The sequence below is a fragment of the Schistocerca cancellata genome, chromosome 4 (genome assembly GCF_023864275.1).
Source record: "Schistocerca cancellata isolate TAMUIC-IGC-003103 chromosome 4, iqSchCanc2.1, whole genome shotgun sequence".
Taxonomy (NCBI): Eukaryota; Metazoa; Arthropoda; class Insecta; order Orthoptera; family Acrididae; genus Schistocerca; species Schistocerca cancellata.
In genome coordinates, this window is record NC_064629.1 from 741,792,407 (window position 1) to 741,812,517 (window position 20,111).

Below are 20,111 nucleotides of genomic sequence, written 5' to 3' on the forward strand. Positions count from 1 at the left end.
TGGAGACGCAGAATCGCTCAGACTACAGTAATTTGGGTTATGTTCAGCAAACTAAATGTAATGAAGTCGTGCGGTGTTTCGATTTAAAATTAATAGACCGACTGGAAAAGGCAGCTGAAAATGTAATTCAGGAAACCCCTACACACTGTGACCTAAATGTAATGAAGACAGATGTCAATCACTTTAGTTGGAGGCAAATCCAAAAGGAACTACTAGATGAATTTGAGAAACCACCTGTACTACCTAGAATAAGCCACCCTATAATAATAGTGAATATGTTGGGTATCAATGTACGTTGTCTCTTAGACAGTGGAAGTGAGGTGAGTGCAATATCTCAGTCCTTCTTTGATGCATTACCTGGTAAAGACAAGCTTACAGTAATGAGGGTATCAGGACTAAGAATAATTGGTGCTACTGGCAAGGTGTCAAAAACGGTAAAGCAAGAAGCTTTGCTGCCCTTTAACATTAATGGTAATTTAGTTGATCATCCATGTTTAATTGTAAACAATCTCAGTATTGAGGTTTTAATTGGCATAGATTTCTTGTCAAAATATCAGAGTGTTGTGGACTTTGAAAGAAGCCAGTTAAAAATGGTCTTACCAATAACCGGAGTAATTATAGTACCTTTTAGTGATAAACATGTAGTAACTGATGATGAAACTTGGGAGCTGCCTATACGAGTTCTGAAAAATAGGAGGTATTGGGACGAAGGTGTTAATCTTAGTAACAGTAAGCTGAACACAGAAAAAGAAGACGCAATTGTTTTAGACAAAATAGAAGCTAAATTGCAGGAAATCGATAAAATTTCCGCCTATCAGAAGGAAGAACTGAGACAGGTTCTAAAAAGGCATCATAAGGTATTTTCAGATCGACGTGGCGTGGTCAAAGGTTATGAATGAATGCTGTAGGGAGGAGGTTGTTCTGTAACCTCTACACAGTGTGGCAGCTGTGCAGTCCCAGCTGTGTGAGATCTTCTTTCCCTTTCAGGTCTCACTCATTCTTCCTCTTTCCTGTCCTCAAAAATTTCGACCTCTTCTTTCATACATTAAATTTTCCGGTATGGTTATCAAAACAGCATTAAACTAATGAATGCTGTAGGGAGGAGGTTGTTCTGTAACCTCTACACAGTGTGGCAGCTGCGCAGTCCCAGCTGTGTGAGATCTTCTTTCTCTTTCAGGTCTCACTCATTCTTCCTCTTTCCTGTCCTCAAAAATTTCGACCTTTTCTTTCCAAATACTAAAATTTTCCGTTATGACTATCAAGTCAGCATTCAGCCAATGAATGCTGTAGGGAGGAGGTTGTTCTGTAACCTCTACACAGTGTGGCAGCTGTGCAGTCCCAGCTGTGTGAGATCTTCTTTCCCTTTCAGGTCTCACTCATTCTTCCTCTTTCCTGTCCTCAAAAATTTCGATCTCTTCTTTCATACATTAAATTTTCCGGTATGATTATCAATACAGCATTAAACCAATGAATGCTGTAGGGAGGAGGTAGTTCTGTAACCTCTACACAGTGTGGCAGCTGTGCAGTCCCAGCTGTGTGAGATCTTCTTTCCCTTTCAGGTCTCACTCATTCTTCCTCTTTCCTGTCCTCAAAAATTTCGACCTCTTCTTTCCAGACATGAAATTTTTCTGTCATGGCTATCAAGCCATGAGTTCTGTAACCATTCTATCCACCGATTAGTGAAGAAAAATACCTAATGTGACAAACCTAATAGTGACAAACAATAGAGAAGTATGATGTAATTAAGATACAATGTATTTGAGTAACAAGTATGTATAGAACCCTGGTACTATGGTAAGTACAAAGTGTTGTTTTATGGGAAATGGTCCACCAACAGTAATTTAAAAAGATGTATGAATTCATATATAAGCAGGATCTGAAGTGGTAGTGAAACCTAGTGTATGCATTAGAGCTAACTAAGAAATAGTAAAAGAGATTGCTTAGTGTTAGGAAAAATATGAAGATAAGTTGTAAGATTAAACTCACCTGATGTTGCAAGGAAAGGCAGTGTAATAGAATTAGGCAGTGTTTGTGGTTGAGACGTGAAGGACACGTCCCTGAAGTATTTATAAGGTTGGAGCTGGCCATTATTTTAGTGTAGTGTGTGACAGGATACACCTACACGTATTGAGGTTATGAGTTGGAGGCGTGAATGCGACCATAGGTACCCTTATGTTTAGATGAGACAGAGCAGCTCATGGTGTCCTATAGGTTTAAGGAATTTAGCATTACGCTCGTCCATAATTACTTGATGCACTTTAGTGGTAGGTCTGAGAGAGACTACCTGAGGTTTCAGCGTCCGATCAAGTGGAAATGGATTGCCACGTGAGCAAACTAATCAGCTGCAATACACTATGAATATGAAATAAACGTGCTATCCTATGCCTTAAAAATTAATAGAGTGAGTGTTAAATAAGTACATACACTAGCAAAATAAGTAAGTAACATACTGACAGACGTGAAACATTAATTTTAGCTCAACATAAATACACTTCAAAGTAAGTAATTACCTAATTGCAGATGTGGAACTAACACAACAGTAGAGGACCAATAAGTGGATTTTGTAGTCAACTAAACATAGTGTGTTTTGAATACTCAGAACTGTACTATTACCAAAAGTTACTCACATGTACAAAGAAGCTGACAAAACAACCACTAATCATACTCATACTATCTCTAAGAATAAGGTAATCTAAGATGAGTCAGTTAAGTGCTTAATATACAAATGTGTCAGGAATGTACCGAGCATTGGTTCAGTGTTCCGGCCCAGAAATAATAAATTGATGTTAAATAGGATTCCTGATTGTATGCCTTGAGCATAAATTTTCTCTAGTAAGTGACTAACGGCGTTCTGAGCCATTTGTTTACCGATTTTATGACATTTAAGTAACCGCGAGAGTAATGTTGAAAAAGTTCTGTTAACTTTGTTCCAGCAAAATATTGAAGGATAAAATGTATATATACCCATTTCATTGTGACCCACCCTTAGATATTAAGTGAACAGAGTCTGAGGCACTCTTTTTGTTTGTTATACAGGACAAACCAGATAATGGCAGCCTGGTAGCTGCGTGAAAGTGTGGAGTGACTTGGACACAACTCACAGTGACCCCTCCCCTTTCCCCCATGTAATTTAGAGAGAACGTGAAGGACGCACACCATAGCAACTTCCCCTCCTCTACCCTTGTGAATGGAAGTGTAGGACGCCAGCCAAAGCGGCTACAACCACGTGTGTAAAAATTATTTGTGAACTTCTCTTTCAGGTTTAGAAAAGACTGCTAAGAGATAATCATCTGTTTATGTATCATGTTATTTTCTTTGAATTTGTGTATGTAAAAATGTATTTAATGGATCTAAGATTGTCATAATTTTTCAATTTGTATGTGTTTGTTTGTCTAAGGCAATATGTATGCCAAAATATTTCATTGACTTTGCTTAAAATTTTGAGTAATGACATTGTTTAAAAAGGTGGTGAACATGCCCACAATTTAAATAATTAATGTAGGTAATCAGTTTTCTTTAATGTTTCTACATGTTTATATTTCAATTTTGATTTTTTTTATAGGGAGTTAAACTGTACTCTTGCTTCCCTTTTTGTAATTAAATTTTTTTTTTCATTCATTAACATTCATAAACAAAAAAATTTAAGTAGAGGGTGATGTAGGGAAGCAGCCTACTCACGCTGTAATAAATTCACATCAGTTTCCATTGTGTGCCAGCTAGTCTGCTGTAACTAGCTCTGACGTCATAAATGTTGCGCAATACCTTAAAAATCAAGCAAATGACCTAAAACTTTTCTAGCATGTGAGGAATAATACTAAATTAATGTGTGTTAAATATCAGTTCGATAACTTCAGCCATTTTTGAAATTTGGACGTTTTTCTGAAAAAATCATTGGCGCAACAGAAAAGAGCTAGAGACTTCAAAATTTATATTTAGATTCATCTGTCATAATGATTTAATAAAAACAGTACTTTGGATTTCACAGATTAAGACTTTAGTGGAAATTCATGATTTTCTGGTTTTCGTCTCAAAACTGAAGGAAGCAAGATAGATTAAGTAGGCTAATAAATAAGGCTAGGATGTTTAGATTTAAATAAGTTGGAGGTCCGCTATGACTATGAAGATGTGAAAAGTTTCTTTTGAATACCTATAAAATTATAGCGATAGCGGATCTCAAAAGGGCCAGTTCAGAGCTCATCTGCTGCGTGCAGCGTAATTTAATTAATTCTCTCGCCCAAAATAGTTAACTTAGCCACGTCAAAATTTTATTATCAATACTTACCTGCGTGCTGAATGCACGTTTAAATTAAGAGCTTCATCGGCCATCAGCAAAAGAAGCTATAAATTATTATGTAACTTGAAGTGGTGCGTTACTAGCCCAGCGGCTAGTCGGGAGAGCCGATTTGAACAGGCGTTCTCTTAGCCGTCCGCACCGCGGCTATATATATAAGAGCGCTGCGCGAGGAAAAAAGGCCCCAGTTCTCTCCAGACGCTGAATAGCACGTCAGCTGTGTCGAGAGGCGCTTCACTCGGAAGCACTGCTACAAACAGCCTCGGGTGCCGTATTAAGTTACTAGAGATACACGGAACCGTGAAAGCATTTCAAGTAAAGGATTAATTCTGAGATGATTTGCATTATCTAGCTTCAGTTTGCGTATTGTCGTATTTTCACGTGCCGTCGCGGGACAGACATTCTACCAATTATTATAGCGTGGCGTTTGATGAAATATTCTCATCAAATCTTGGCGAGCATTCTTTTGACATTTAATTCGGACATTTATAGTTGCATCAGCGCATTAGACTCTGAACTGCTCTGTTAGTTAGGTTGTAGGGATACTTGTGTTTGTTATCAGTGAATTTCAGAATATACTCAACTATTTTGGAAAATCGTTTTGATTAGAAATCCCGAACAATCTCCTAATTCCTCAGAGCTATAAGCTGCAGCTATAATGGTATTCTCAGATGAAGTGGGCACTAGGAACTCTCTTTACAGGCTCCACGTTTTATTAAATCACTTTCTGGGTGCTAAAAGGTAAATAGAGAGCCAGTGTTGAGAACGGCGATAGACAGCATTAACAACATTTTAAAAGCCTGAAACTGATTCAAACATTTTGAATTGCAAGCATTTATACAGCAAATTTATTTTTACAACTCACTCGCCGCCCCACAGACTATTAATCAAATTGCGTGCATACTTAGTATCGCCTCAGTTGTGTGACTGGATTCGTGATTTCCTCTCAGAGAAGTCACAGTTCGTAGTGATAGACGGTAAATCATCGAGTAGAACACAAGTGATATCTGGCGTTCCGCAAGGTATTGTCATAGTGCTGTGCCTAATTTATGTAAATGATCTAAGTGATAATCTGAGTAGCCCCCTTAGATTGTTTGCAGATGACGCTGTAATTTACCGTCTAGTAAAAGCATCAGACGATCGATTTCAATTACTAAATGATCTAGAGAGAATTTCTGTATGGTGCGAAAAGTCGCAATTAGCACTAAACAAAGAAATGCGCGAGGTCATCCACATGGGTACGAAAAGAAATCCGATAATTTTTGGGTATACGATAAGTCGTACAAATCAAAAGACTGTCAATTCGACTAAATACCTAGGAATTACAATTACGCCCAACTTAAATTGGAAAGACCACATAGATAATGTTGTGGGGAAGGCGAAACAAAGCCTGCGCTTTGTTGGCAGAATACTTGAGAAGATGCGACAAACCCACTAAAGAGACAGCCTACATTACACTTGTCTGTCCTCTGCTGGAATATTGCTGCGCGGTATGGGATCCTTACCAGGTAAAATTGACGGAGGACATCGAAAAAGTGCAAAGAAGGGCAGCTCGTTTCGTGTTATCGCGCAATAGGGGTGAGAGTGTCACTAATATGATACGCGAGTTGGGGTGGCAATCACTGAAACAAAGGTGTTTTTCTTTGCGGCGAGATCTGTTTACGAAATTTCAATCACCAACTTTGTCTTCTGAATGCGTAAATATTTTGTTGACACTCACCTATATAGGGAGAAATGATCATCATAATAAAATAAGAGAAATCAGAGCCCGAATGGAAATATTTAGGTGTTCCTTTTTCCCACGCGCCATTCGAGATTGGAATGGTAGAGAAGTAGTATGAAAATGGTTCGATGAACCCTCTGCCAGGCACTTAAATGTCAATTGCAGAGTCACCATGTAGATGTAGACGTAGATCTTTCATAAGGTCGATAAATTTCCCATCTCCACAGCAACAAAGTTCTCATTGAATATGATGACCTGTTTAAAATCTGGTCTAGTGCTGAATTTTCTTACGCCCCATTGCCCAAACCATTCGTGGGCTGTTTGCCTTGGCGTGCCTGTGGAAACATTGGCAAAGTCCCCCACAGATCCTTCCCTCAAAGAAAAGAAGAACATCTGGATCAGTCAATAATTCGATGCCGTGCATCATTTTCTTGAGCATAGCGTCCCAAGACAACACAAGTGCCGTGTAATGAAAGGCGGGATCCAGAGAACATTTGGTTATGCATAGACTCTGGAATTTCTCGAAAACGTCCACAAGCTAGCACATATCTGCGTCCATGTAAAGCCATGCATACTCTTATCAAGTAATGATGTTGAATTCCCGCCAGACATACACAGCATCTTCGTACTCTGCATCCGTTATGGCATTGCCTGTAAGGTTGCTGGAGAATGCAGTTTGTCATGTAGCCTGGTTTCGTAGAGGTTTGCCATAATATCCAGATACTCATGTGGGAAAACCCTCTTCCTAGTTACAAATTTAAACTTTTCCAGGGACTGCAGCTCGAATAATGAGCATATCCTCCTCAGGTAGAGTTTCAATGAGTTTCTGGAGTGGTAACTACATGAAACATAGCGAGTCAAGGAAGTGGAGAGTAATTCTTGGCGTCATTCGTTTGGAGAATGAAATGTATTTCTCGACGCTCTCAGTTAGGGCACTAATCTGATTATTATCCATACTGAAATCAGAAAAGTGCTCAGCAATAAAGTGAGCGTGATACCCATTTAAATTATCAAAGGAAACAGGTATGTGCCTTGCTAACTGGCACTTCAGACTGCATGTATTGTGAGCTGCACCACAGAACTTCCCCATAAAAGAGGACAATGATTCCTATGAGGAGTTTCCGCTTGTCTATCTAATGGCAGCCCACAAATGCGACAGTCAACAGCATTATTGCACAAATCTTCGTTCTCCTTTGATTTTGTCATGAGAACGTTGTCGCTGCAGATCCTATCAAGTTCCCATGAAAGTTTTCGAGCTCAGTGACAAGCCAAAATGCAAGATTATTCCTGACAATAGGTTTTTATCAGTTAAGACTCGAACAATAAGACGCTGCCGCATATGGTAAGTGTTTTTATGTGAAGATAGTATATGAGGCTGTTGGGTCACTTTCACTGCGGGTCACAGGAGCGAAAAGGCATTCAAAGCCGGCGTACATCACAAACAGGCATGGATTCTGATGGTGAGCACCCTTAAACATTGTCAATTTATTTTCCTCAGTAGACATAAAACATGTACTGGGTCCTTCGAAGCGCAATCTTCTACGTGCTTTGTGCTAAATACTCGCTCGTGGAAAAATAATTCAAACATTTTAAGTAATACACAACCATTGTTTGACAATTAGGAGGAAAGGAGTCAGGACATGTCTTTGATCCAAACATAAACATAATAGTCTTCCTTCTTATTTTTCTCATCAGAGAGTTACAGCATATTTACATACATCTTACACTCACTGGCAAATTTTGAGAAATGGAGGGAGCCAAAAACTGTATGTTTGTTCTTATCACCTGACTTGCCTTTCTCCAGGCCATAAACATGAACCGATATACCGGTATTCTGCGCCTCAAATTTACGTATGAGCCAGACTTTAATGAGTAACTTGATACTGTCAAAGTTATGCTTCCTGGGGTTAGTATCTTTAGGCACATGGTACATACCAGGACACTCAGAAGTATCCCTGTAATTGTAATTTCTCTCACATGACACGACTGACCATGCAAAACAAGCCTGATCCTTTTTATTTTCGACATTAATGCATGCCCTCTTAATAGCTATACCTTTAGGGAGTTTGATATAGCTGGACCTTAGTTTACCGGATCATAGACATGGGTATGAATTAGAGTGCTGCAACGCTCAGTGTTTGACCGGTCACGGCTCGCCTGTTGACGGGGGGACCGAGCAGCTCGTGTCCGGCCCCATACGACTCGGCTCGGTCACGTACTCGCCCCATGTCTGTTGTCCGGATTCCGGACACGCGGATAACCGAGCATGACCGGTCACCGCTGACGTCTCACCTCGCCTCACCCCGGCTCGCTGCACTGTACTTTACTGTACAAATCCAACGCCTCTCTCTCTCTCTCTCTTTTAATACAAAAGTAACGTTTCCAAGAACGGGTACGTGACGCAGCTAAATTCATAAAGCACCTGTAAAGTAAAATGATATTTCAATACAATCGCGGATAGGAAACGAGTCTCATTTCCAAACAAAAGAGATATTTTTCCTTTCATTTATAGGAAACACTAAATAAGTGCTTTCCCTGTAATCTAGAACACAACCATCTTCATAAAGAAAGCATACAAAGAACATTAAACATTTACAGACGTAACTTGTCATACGTTTCAATTGTTTGCAACATAAACAAAATTATAGTTATTGTTGATCAGCAGGAAATGACTAACGCGATCCGGATTTAATTGGCTGCGGCAATTTGTTAGTAACATGCCGGCTTTACTAAAGCACCTTTCATTAGGTGCGCTTGTTGCTGGGATACATAAAATACGTCTTGCAACTGCAGCCAAACCTGGCAGATCTGTTTCATGTCTGCTCCACCACTTTAAGATGTCATCATCATCTCCGGGGTGCATCAAAATGTACAGATCTACTTCATCTGCTGCGGATGATCTGTTGTTCCTCCATTCCTTGAAACGAGCTATCTTTCTGGGTGGTGATGACACAGTACTTGAAGGATCTCTGATAATAAACAAAAGAGACAAGTAATACAGAACTGATATGCAAATCATCGAAACATTCCCGTAAGAGACCGATGACCCCGCAGTTTGGTCTCTCCCCCCAAACAACCCGACCCCCGTTCCCATAAAATCGAGATGTTTTACGTTAATGAAATATTATACGAATCACAACATTCCCGTTTCTCTATAATAAACTTTCCACTAACTATGCAAAAACGATTATGTTAATGATTGAATGTTGTACCTGCGTACGTAGCACAAATTTGTCGCACATTGTTAAGAATTTCCTGCTTTTCACTTACACTCCTGGAAATTGAAATAAGAACACCGTGAATTCATTGTCCCAGGAAGGGGAAACTTTATTGACACATTCCTGGGGTCAGATACATCACATGATCACACTGACAGAACCACAGGCACATAGACACAGGCAACAGAGCATGCACAATGTCGGCACTAGTACAGTGTATATCCACCTTTCGCAGCAATGCAGGCTGCTATTCTCCCATGGAGACGATCGTAGAGATGCTGGATGTAGTCCTGTGGAACGGCTTGCCATACCATCTCCACCTGGCGCCTCAGTTGGACCAGCGTTCGTGCTGGACGTGCAGACCACATGAGACGACGCTTCATCCAGTCCCAAACATGCTCAATGGGGGACAGATCCGGAGATCTTGCTGGCCAGGGTAGTTGACTTACACCTTCTAGAGCACGTTGGGTGGCACGGGATACATGCGGACGTGCATTGTCCTGTTGGAACAGCAAGTTCCTTTGCCGGTCTAGGAATGGTAGAACGATGGGTTCGATGACGGTTTGGATGTACCGTGCACTATTCAGTGTCCCCTCGACGATCACCAGTGGTATACGGCCAGTGTAGGAGATCGCTCCCCACACCATGATGCCGGGTGTTGGCCCTGTGTGCCTCGGTCGTATGCAGTCCTGATTGTGGCGCTCACCTGCACGGCGCCAAACACGCATACGACCATCATTGGCACCAAGGCAGAAGCGACTCTCATCGCTGAAGACGACACGTCTCCATTCGTCCCTCCATTCACGCCTGTCGCGACACCACTGGAGGCGGGCTGCACGATGTTGGGGCGTGAGCGGAAGACGGCCTAACGGTGTGTGGGACCGTAGCCCAGCTTCATGGAGACGGTTGCGAATGGTCCTCGCCGATACCCCAGGAGCAACAGTGTCCCTAATTTGCTGGGAAGTGGCGGTGCGGTCCCCTACGGCACTGCGTAGGATCCTACGGTCTTGGCGTGCATCCGTGCGTCGCTGCGGTCCGGTCCCAGGTCGACGGGCACGTGCACCTTCCGCCGACCACTGGCGACAACATCGATGTACTGTGGAGACCTCACGCCCCACGTGTTGAGCAATTCGGCGGTACGTCCACCCGGCCTCCCGCATGCCCACTATACGCCCTCGCTCAAAGTCCGTCAACTGCACATACGGTTCACGTCCACGCTGTCGCGGCATGCTACCAGTGTTAAATACTGCGATGGAGCTCCGTATGCCACGGCAAACTGGCTGACACTGACTGCGGCGGTGCACAAATGCTGCGCAGCTAGCGCCATTCGACGGCCAACACCGCGGTTCCTGGTGTGTCCGCTGTGCCGTGCGTGTGATCATTGCTTGTACAGCCCTCTCGCAGTGTCCGGAGCAAGTATGGTGGGTCTGACACACCGGTGTCAATGTGTTCTTTTTTCCATTTCCAGGAGTGTATTTCAAGCATATTAAGATACCGGAAGGACAGCCAAAGAAACGATCTTTGTGAGGAAACTTCCTGGCAGATTAAAACTGTGTGCCCGACCGAGACTCGAACTCGGGACCTTTGCCTTTCGCGGGCAAGCGCTCTACCAACTGAGCTACCGAAGCACGACTCACGCCCGGTACTCACAGCTTTACTTCTGCCAGTATCTCGTCTCCTACCTTCCAAACTTTACAGAAGCTCTCCTGCGAACCTTGCAGAACTAGCACTCTTGAAAGAAAGGATATAGCGGAGACATGGCTTAGCCACAGCCTGGGGATGTTTCCAGAATGAGATTTTCACTCTGCAGCGGAGTGTGCGCTGATATGAAACTTCCTGGCAGATTAAAACTGTGTGCCCGACCGAGACTCGAACTCGGGACCTTTGCCTTCCGCGGGCAAGCGCTCTACCAACTGAGCTACCGAAGCACGACTCACGCCCGGTACTCACAGCTTTACTTCTGCCAGTATCTCGTCTCCTACCTTCCAAACTTTACAGAAGCTCTCCTGCGAACCTTGCAGAACTAGCACTCCTGAAAGAAAGGATATAGCGGAGACATGGCTTAGCCACAGCCTGGGGATGTTTCCAGAATGAGATTTTCACTCTGCAGCGGAGTGTGCGCTGATATGAAACTTCCTGGCAGATTAAAACTGTGTGCCCGACCGAGACTCGAACTCGGGACCTTTGCCTTTCGCGGGCAAGCGCTCTACCAACTGAGCTACCGAAGCACGACTCAGGCCGCTCTACCAACTGAGCTACCGAAGCACGACTCAGGCCCGGTACTCACAGCTTGCCCGCGGAAGGCAAAGGTCCCGAGTTCGAGTCTCGGTCGGGCACACAGTTTTAATCTGCCAGGAAGTTTCATATCAGCGCACACTCCGCTGCAGAGTGAAAATCTCATTCTGGAAACATCCCCAGGCTGTGGCTAAGCCATGTCTCCGCTATATCCTTTCTTTCAGGAGTGCTAGTTCTGCAAGGTTCGCAGGAGAGCTTCTGTAAAGTTTGGAAGGTAGGAGACGAGATACTGGCAGAAGTAAAGCTGTGAGTACCGGGCGTGAGTCGTGCTTCGGTAGCTCAGTTGGTAGAGCGCTTGCCCGCGGAAGGCAAAGGTCCCGAGTTCGAGTCTCGGTCGGGCACACAGTTTTAATCTGCCAGGAAGTTTCATATCAGCGCACACTCCGCTGCAGAGTGAAAATCTCATTCTGGATCTTTGTGAGGTTTCTTGCAACTGTGTTTCTTTAAATGAGTGGTTCCCGACTGGAAAAACCATAAAGTGGAGCAGTTTATGCACGATACGTACCCAGTAGACGCAATGTTTTCATCTACAACCAACAGAAATGTACTCCATACTTGGCTTTTTAGACCTTCCCGTTTCTTTAATGTGTAAACATTGGTTTCAATCTTACGTCTAACTACACTTGCTTCCTCGCGCTGCATGATTACAGAGAGAGACGCACCACAAATAAGAAGCCCGTACTGGCTGCAGTGTCACACGGATAATAACACGTGTAATGTGTTTGAAGTTATGTGCTACATATTCGGTCACGGCTTCTATGCTCGGTCACAAGAACTAGTGCGGGCAGCCTATCCAGTTAGGGTGTGCTCGCCCCCCCCCCCCCCCCTCGTATTTTGTGCTCGCTTACTCGGTCATGCAGGACTCTAGTATGAATGCCCAGGTGTGGTATTCGGCTGAGCGCTTTAGCTGACCCCCTAACTTCCATCTCAGAAAACTTGGTCAGTGTAGCTCTCAAGGTGGACTCACTAAACCATTCGTTGATTTATATGCTCCACGTTATCATGCGATTATCCCCCCCCCCCCACCCAGAGACAACGCCAGACGCAATTTTGGGGGAGGGGGGTGGGTGCAATAGTTTGATGCACAGTACTGCCCCGCATTTAATGGAATGGCTGAATACTGCGGATAACAGCCTTGAGAAGCTCCGTTTCCATGGCAGGAAGGCATCCTCTTCGAAACCCAACAGGGTCCGGTACCCCCCCCTGCCGAATTCTCGATTCTAGGGAACGAGATTTGCTCCTCAAAGGCGTCTCCAATCACCAATTATTCTAACTGACATATGGTGTGACTGACCTGATGTCCTACACTTAAAAGACGGGAGAGGGAACTGCCGCTAGCCACAGGATTACAACAACTATCACTACTAAAAGTAAATGCCGAAGTCGTTTGTAGTGAGGTGATGAGGGTTAAGTGCCCATACCTTGCGAGATCGGCGAGAACGAGAAGGTGGAGAAGGAAGGGACATTGTGGTATTGTGCCAGTGCGAGCAGCCCAGCTGTGGCTGTTGCTGCTGTTCCGACCCAGACTCGCTTGTGGGAGGGAGAGTGGCCCATGGATGCCAGAGCGGAGCTGGTGTGAGAGAGGTGGTGGGGGCTGTGGCAGTGGCGCGTCAGTGGTGGCGGCGGATTATCACATAGCGTGCCATTGCTTTGGTAAAGCAGGCATCGGCCCCGGTACTCATGCCAAAGCCACGGTGTGCTGAGGGAATTGTTCCACTAACACTGCGCCCGTAGAAGAGAGAGGAGAGAATAACAAAAATTAAGTACGACATTCCAGACATCACTTTCTACTGCAAGGAAAGAAAGAATACTGGTAATTTGTAAATAAATTACCTATTTCGCTCTGGCTCCTTTGCATCTCTCTCAGATCATCCGACACCACCTCATGGTGACACAGCCCCTTGCCATCTCCTCCGCCCACTGTGCCATATTTTCCTCGGCTCAAACGGTGCAGAGCCCCTGATCCATCTCATTGACACCACCTGCAACAGAAAAATATTGATTAAATAAAAACTATTTTTTTACAATATGCACCTACAGAAGATCTGAAATGGCTCCTACATATTCTTAGTGCATACCCCTCCCTATTCTTCTTCTGCCAGGAAATCATTTACAACAACAACAAAGAACATGCACCATATTACATATACGGTGAATTTTTTGTAAAACAGCAACATATTACATATACACAGTACTACGAAGGGGAAATTTGTATATACTACTTACAATGCTGTTTTTTGGCTTTCACCAGGCATATCCTGATACAGTAAGACGACATGTATTCCATACTACGAATTTCTTTGTGAAAAAGTTACATTTATCGATTTTGGTCCCTGAAAATCATCTAAAACAAACTCCGACACGGTGGTCGTAACAAATTACGTATACTATGAAGAGGAGGAAGAAAATATATACTTACAGTGATGTAACTGCTGCTGTTACTGCCACTGATGTATCCGTCACTGCTGTTAGTGGTGCTGATGCATCTCAGCGCTTTGTTCATCAGAGATTCGGTGGATATATGCTGAAACAATAAAACGACATGTATTCAATACTACGAAATTCTTAGTGAAAAAACGGGGCAGATTTCGATTTGAATCTGTACTTACCAGGTAATTCTCCATCCTCTGCCGCTTTCCGCCACTGGCACTGCTGCTGCTTGAGGCTGATGAATGCTTCCTGTTAGATCAGGGACGAATCATACTAACAACTAACGCACACGAGCGAGAACAAGACAATCGACTTCACACAATGGATGGCGGCGAATGAAGGCAGAATGAGAATGGGTGTGGAGGAGGTAGGGTTTATGTGCCTTCACTGATTCAGCGTCAGCCAATACGAACACAGTATTCTGGGACACCTGAATCACCATTAGCCAATAGGAACGCACTATTCTGGGACAATTTGGTCTAGTGGTTTGAGGTGTATGTGCTGTAACTGGAAGTATCCACTTGACATGGCAAAGGACGTCACCATGAACAAAGGGGACTGCTGCTGCAGGGTGACCTGGCTGCCAGACGGTCACAAAAAATGCAGCTTACATCCAATGTCGCAGGGCGCATAACTCTCTCAGGGCATGCAGAATGCATCGTGTAATTTCAATACTGATCGAAGTCATCGTATTCTAGCACATGTGACAAAACTTGTTTGAGAGAGCCTTGGTGGGATACAGCACCTCCTGGAAGTGATGGCTGAAAGTACATGCAGTATATTTTCGAATCTGATTGGCTGCAAGACTTGAACGTCAAATAACTCCCTAGAACTGAGGAGAATCGAGACACCTAGCCGATGTGAGTGCGGACATATCAATTTTTACAGATGCTATGCATATTTAAACGATAAACGGAAATTTCTGTGTGTTAGAGTGTAAAGTTTCTGTGGTCAGTGTTCCGATATGTGCAAAGAAACTGACTGTCCGGTCGTATGGGAGGTGTAGATTTGATGTGGAAAATTGCGACTTCGGAGTATCAATAGCTGTAAGGGGGATGAAAGATTTTACACGGAAAATTGTGTCCAGTAATAAGAATGGTATAGATATTGATATTTCTAGAGCCACAGTCGTCAGAAGGAGGTATTTACAATACTTTACTCATTGTCAAATGTCGCCAGATTGTTACTATGGACGTAACATTCAATAGTAATTGCAATGATAAATATGTGGCTGCCTGCCATCTGGGTGCGTGGCGGAGGCAGTCGGTGACCAACTTTTGACGAACGGACATTACTGTCTTTAAGTACGATATCGCAGTGCCTGTATTATACTGATTACGATGCATGCATGCATGGCCAAAGGAACTTTGCATTGTGATCAGAATAACAAAGGCACTGCAATGTCTTATTTATCTGCCGATACTGGGCACAAAGTTCCATGTACAACGTCTGACATGTGCGTGAATAGACGTAATGGATGTACGAGTATAGGTCGTAGACGCGTGGTTGACGATATATTGGAGTCTTGGTAAACGGTAGCAACAAATGCAGCGTGACTCTCTGGCATGGGGCCCTCTGTGTGAACGTGGGAATATGACCGCGTGTTTCAGTGATCTCCGACATCTAACCGTCACACCTACTACTCCGGAATGGAACGTGACTTAAGTGTGTGGTGTTTACTGCCTCTCAGTATATTCCTGCGGACTCTGTGTTGCACCGGAAAGGTGGGAGTGGTATTCGTTGTTGTTACTATCCTATCAGGTAGTAGACCCTTCCTCCTTCTCCTCCTCCTTTTCCTCCTCATTCATCGTCCTGGTGTAGCTGAGAGAACCAACTTAGGGATTACATAGTACTTTAAGAAAACCAATCGACACGTCAGATTCTCGATTCGTAAATTTATTGTTTCTGATTGTGCTATGCAAGGCCGCATACCAAATCAACCCCTCTGCAGATTGTTTAAGGACATAGCATGCAACTAAGCTAAAATTTTCAGCAACCTTCAACGTAATGGACTTTCTACCAAATGATCTAACTGTGCCAGTATCCACTAATAGGAAGGAAGGGAAGAAAAAGTAGAAGAGGCAAAGTAGGCTTTGGAAACTGTGCGGCTGCAAGAACGAATCCTGCCAAATATTCCAGTCCTAGCATCTACCAATAGGAAGCGAGGAAAAACTGTCCCACACAGAGTATAAATTTGATTAATTAGTCAGTAAATCTGATAGAGGAGGGAATATTTCCAAGACATCTACAACCTTCCATTTTCGGAAGGGCTGGGGATTTTCCAGGTATGTGCCGCTTAGTTCAGGACGAAGGAGGGGTTAGTATAGCACACGGCAGATGTTATCCACTTCTTCTCAAATAACTTTGTGAAATCCGCTACAGGTGTGCATAGAAGTGGAAGTGTGAGAACAGAGGGATATGCCTACTACCAGCTACAGGTCTGCATTAGTGGCGAGGGGTGAAGTGGAGGAGGATGCCTTGTCACCAACAAATTGTTTAAATAAACAGCAGTCCATAGACTGCAGTCAATTTCTCGACAAACTCTTTAAAAAATTAAGTGAACTCTACTCCATACAGTCCTGCATCTCATAAATTCTTTAAATAAACAATATTACACACGTTTCCTTGTCTGCCAGAAATTATTTAACATGGCACAGTGCAGGTTCGGGATAGGATGAGGATAGAGCTCTTAGTTGGATCCACCGCAGTGTAATTACGGAATTAGTACATGTAGTTGCTGGATGTGAGCTTTGCCCACCAAATAAATGAGTTATCCAAATCTTGCAAATTAGGTTTAAAAATAAACAATGTATCCTCTGCTATGTGATTCAGATTGATTTCAATGTCTTCTCGTAAGATCCTTTCCCTCCAGCATAGATTGAGTCTTTCTCCTGCCAGTTTCCACATGATGGAGGAGAGGGGGGAGGGAGGGAGGAGAAGGAGGAGCTGAGGGAGTTCCAGGTGGGAAAGGGGGTAATTAATCGATCAATTTAATTAATTAGTCAATTAATTTGAATTAAAAAGTGTGCTTGTCTCGGCCAGGGGGAGGGGGGAGGGTTAGGGATTCCCAGAGGGGTATGGGAGGATGAGAGGGAGCGGGAGGGGTGGCTTTTCTTTCACAAGGATGAATTATCCCCATAGGGTCAGAAATCAACCCTCAGGGGATCATAAATCAATGAGCATAACAGCAGGTTAAGGGGGGGGGGGGTTGAGGGGTTCATAAACCAATCAAGTTCGCCTCTGAATGTATGTTTGCCCCTTATACGAAAATTACCACACTACTGATCACTCCCCACTCTCTTCATTGTGGTTATTTTTCAGCAACTCGATCATGAAGCTGATAAAAAAGTACACTGAAGAAATGGCTCACAACACTCTTAGTAAGAATGAGTGGTCCCTAAACGTGAAAGAACTCGATGCTTTCATTGGATTACTCTGCATTTCTGGAGCATACGGCGCGCACGATATTTCACACGAAGACTTATGGAGCAATACGTGGGGGCCTCCTTTCTTTCAATGAAATATCAGGGAACAGATTTGCAGAAATATGCAGTCATCCCTCACTTGTGATCGTAATAGCTCTGTGAAACTGTCAGATGAGCTGAAACAAAAAGGAACAAGTTTATTTGACACTTTTCGGACATCACTTAAAGAGGTCCATCCTGCATTGTATGTCGTCAAGGAGGCAACGCAAACAAACTGACAGATTTTGCCTTGTTTCAGAAATATGGAATTTATTTACTGACAATTGCACTGCCTGCCACAAGCCAGGCGAGAACATGAGTGTCGACAAGCAGCTGTACCCTTGCAAGTGCAGGTGCCCGTGCGTGCAGTATATGTCGAGGACACCTGATGAGCATTGGATAAAATACTACTTTTTGTGTGTTGCTGGCAAGCGCTACTTCCTGAACGGCTTCCCTTATCGTGGCAAAATTGCAACTTGTGATCCGAGCAAGCATCTTGATCACCACGTCGTTATGAACTTGGGACAGCCATTCCTCTGTTGTGGTCGTAATATCACGACTGACAACCTCTTCGCCTAGCTGAAACTGGCGGATGAGCTGAAACAAAAAGGAACAAGTGTAATTGGCACTCTTTGGACATCACTGAAAGAGGTACCTCCTGCAGTGAGAGGCGGAGAAGATGTATTTTACGTAACACATTTGTAAAGTTCAGACGACAGTCTTCCCACATTAAACCAATGGCAAAAGAAAAGAGTCCTTATTCTCAGTGACATGTTTGCTGAATGTTAGATAATTGAAAATACTGAGAAGAAACTTCCAGAAACTATGAAGTTTTATAATGAAACTAAGGTCGGAGCCGATATAATTGACCAAATAACTAGACGCAACAGTGTCCGAGCTAGCAAACACCGATGGCGTGTGTGTTCTTGACCTTGGCATTATCAATGCTCACACAGTTTGTAAGTTACTTACCTCCAAGTAGATTTAGCAGAGAGGAGTCAATTTCCCCTTGCAAGCACTCGATTTTGGCGCTGGCCAACCTGGAAATCTGTGAAATCTGCGAAAGACTCAAAATCTTCACCATTATTCTGGAGCAAAGTGGACAGTCACTCTCCGTAATAACTGACGCCTCTTCTGTTTGAGTTGCGCTCTGCTAACTCCTTCGCCAAGATATCAAATGTAGCATCGCGTAAGGCATCCACCGTTCTACATAGGTGTGCACGTCACCTGAAAATTCTAAAAAAAAGCAATTTGGGCAGGAGTGAGAGTGTCCTACGTCTTGGAAATTCTGCAAAAAGGTGGTAACATTCTCGCCAGGTCTGCCTGAAAAGGAGGGTCACAAAAGAGACTGCAGGAAGGGTGCTAGCAACATTTGGTACATAGGATACTGCCTCCCCTGCAGCGGCTCTAGAGATGCTTGCGGTAATTCTGCTAGCTGCCTGCCTAGTTTCACGTTCACGTTGTTGTATTAGATTAGCAACATGCTCCTGTAACTGAAATTTTTGTAGCAATAATGCATTAACCGGCTCTTGAAGTAGAGCGGCATTATCTACCTCAGCATTTCCAGCAGTAGCTGCTTATTGCCGTTCTGGCAAATCACGAGAGCGTGTATCAAGCATGGTTACAAATTCTAGAGTCACAAACAAGACTTTAACATAAGAGAAAAGGTCTCAACGTGTAAATGAACAGGGAAACTTAACAGCGACGGATTCTGACGGCGGCAATCTGCAGAAAGGCAGCAGCAAGGAGTAGGCACGCATGGCAGCGAGACTTCTTCAGCTTTCCCCGCGTCGGTTGAAGCAGCATGAAGAAGGATAGGTTCTGGCTCACTTTTTGATAAGAAAACTCGCTCGCTCGTTCAAATGGTTCAAATGGCTCTGAGCACTATGGGACTCAACATCTTAGGTCATAAGTCCCCTAGAACTTAGAACTACTTAAACCTAACTAACCTAAGGACTTCACACACACCCATGCCCGAGGCAGGATTCGAACCTGCGACCGTAGCAGTCCCGCGGTTCCGGACTGCAGCGCCAGAACCGCTAGACCACCGCGGCCGGCCTCGCTCGTTCACTCGCTTTCCTATAAAAAAACTTACCAAAAACCTACACTTATGTACTGCTATCCCCACTTTTTTAGCCATGGCTTACTATTTTCTTATAAAATTCAATTTGTTTCTGAAAATGTGATCGTAAGGAAGAAAACTTGACTTTTTATGTAAAAAAGATGATTTTAAGGAAAAAAAATCGAATTTAAGAAAATAAGGGAAACGAACCCTGGCTTTCTATTTTCTTATAAAAACTTAATTTTTTCCGAAGACAGTGAATGTAAGATAAACATTTGAGTTTAAGAAAATAAGGGAAGCAAATCACTTTATTACAATAAATCTTATTTATCCAAAGCTTTCCTAAATAAAATTTAGTTGAACGCAGCAGACTTAGTTTAAATAATAATTTATTCTCAAAAAGTGCAAAACCTTCAGCGCCTTTTGAAGAAAAGCCCCCGTTTTCTTTTTCTTTTTTTTCTAAAGGTCGCTGTTGGACTACGGCTTGGATGCTAATTGTTGTCCACCATTCCACCATTCTTCTTCCGTTGCATATTTTCCAGTGTGCATTGGTATGCACTGGATGAGCTGCTTCTGGTGGTTATTTTCGTTTTCTTGATGGGTTCGAGCTGTGGACGACGTTAGCAGA

The 20,111-nt window shown here is 43.4% G+C and overlaps 4 non-coding genes across 4 annotated transcripts; 1 reads left to right on the forward strand and 3 right to left on the reverse strand.

Annotated features, from left to right (window-relative positions):
* Positions 1-10,786: 10,786 nt before the first annotated feature.
* Trnas-cga (transfer RNA serine (anticodon CGA)) lies at positions 10,787-10,861 on the reverse strand. Its single transcript has one exon. It is a non-coding gene; the product is annotated as a tRNA-Ser (tRNA).
* Positions 10,862-11,086: 225 nt separating this feature from the next.
* Trnap-cgg (transfer RNA proline (anticodon CGG)) lies at positions 11,087-11,161 on the reverse strand. Its single transcript has one exon. It is a non-coding gene; the product is annotated as a tRNA-Pro (tRNA).
* Positions 11,162-11,386: 225 nt separating this feature from the next.
* On the reverse strand, positions 11,387-11,461 carry Trnas-cga (transfer RNA serine (anticodon CGA)). The gene has a single exon. It is a non-coding gene; the product is annotated as a tRNA-Ser (tRNA).
* A 333-nt stretch (positions 11,462-11,794) lies between these two features.
* Positions 11,795-11,869, forward strand: Trnap-cgg (transfer RNA proline (anticodon CGG)). The gene has a single exon. It is a non-coding gene; the product is annotated as a tRNA-Pro (tRNA).
* The last annotated feature ends 8,242 nt before the right edge of the window (positions 11,870-20,111 follow it).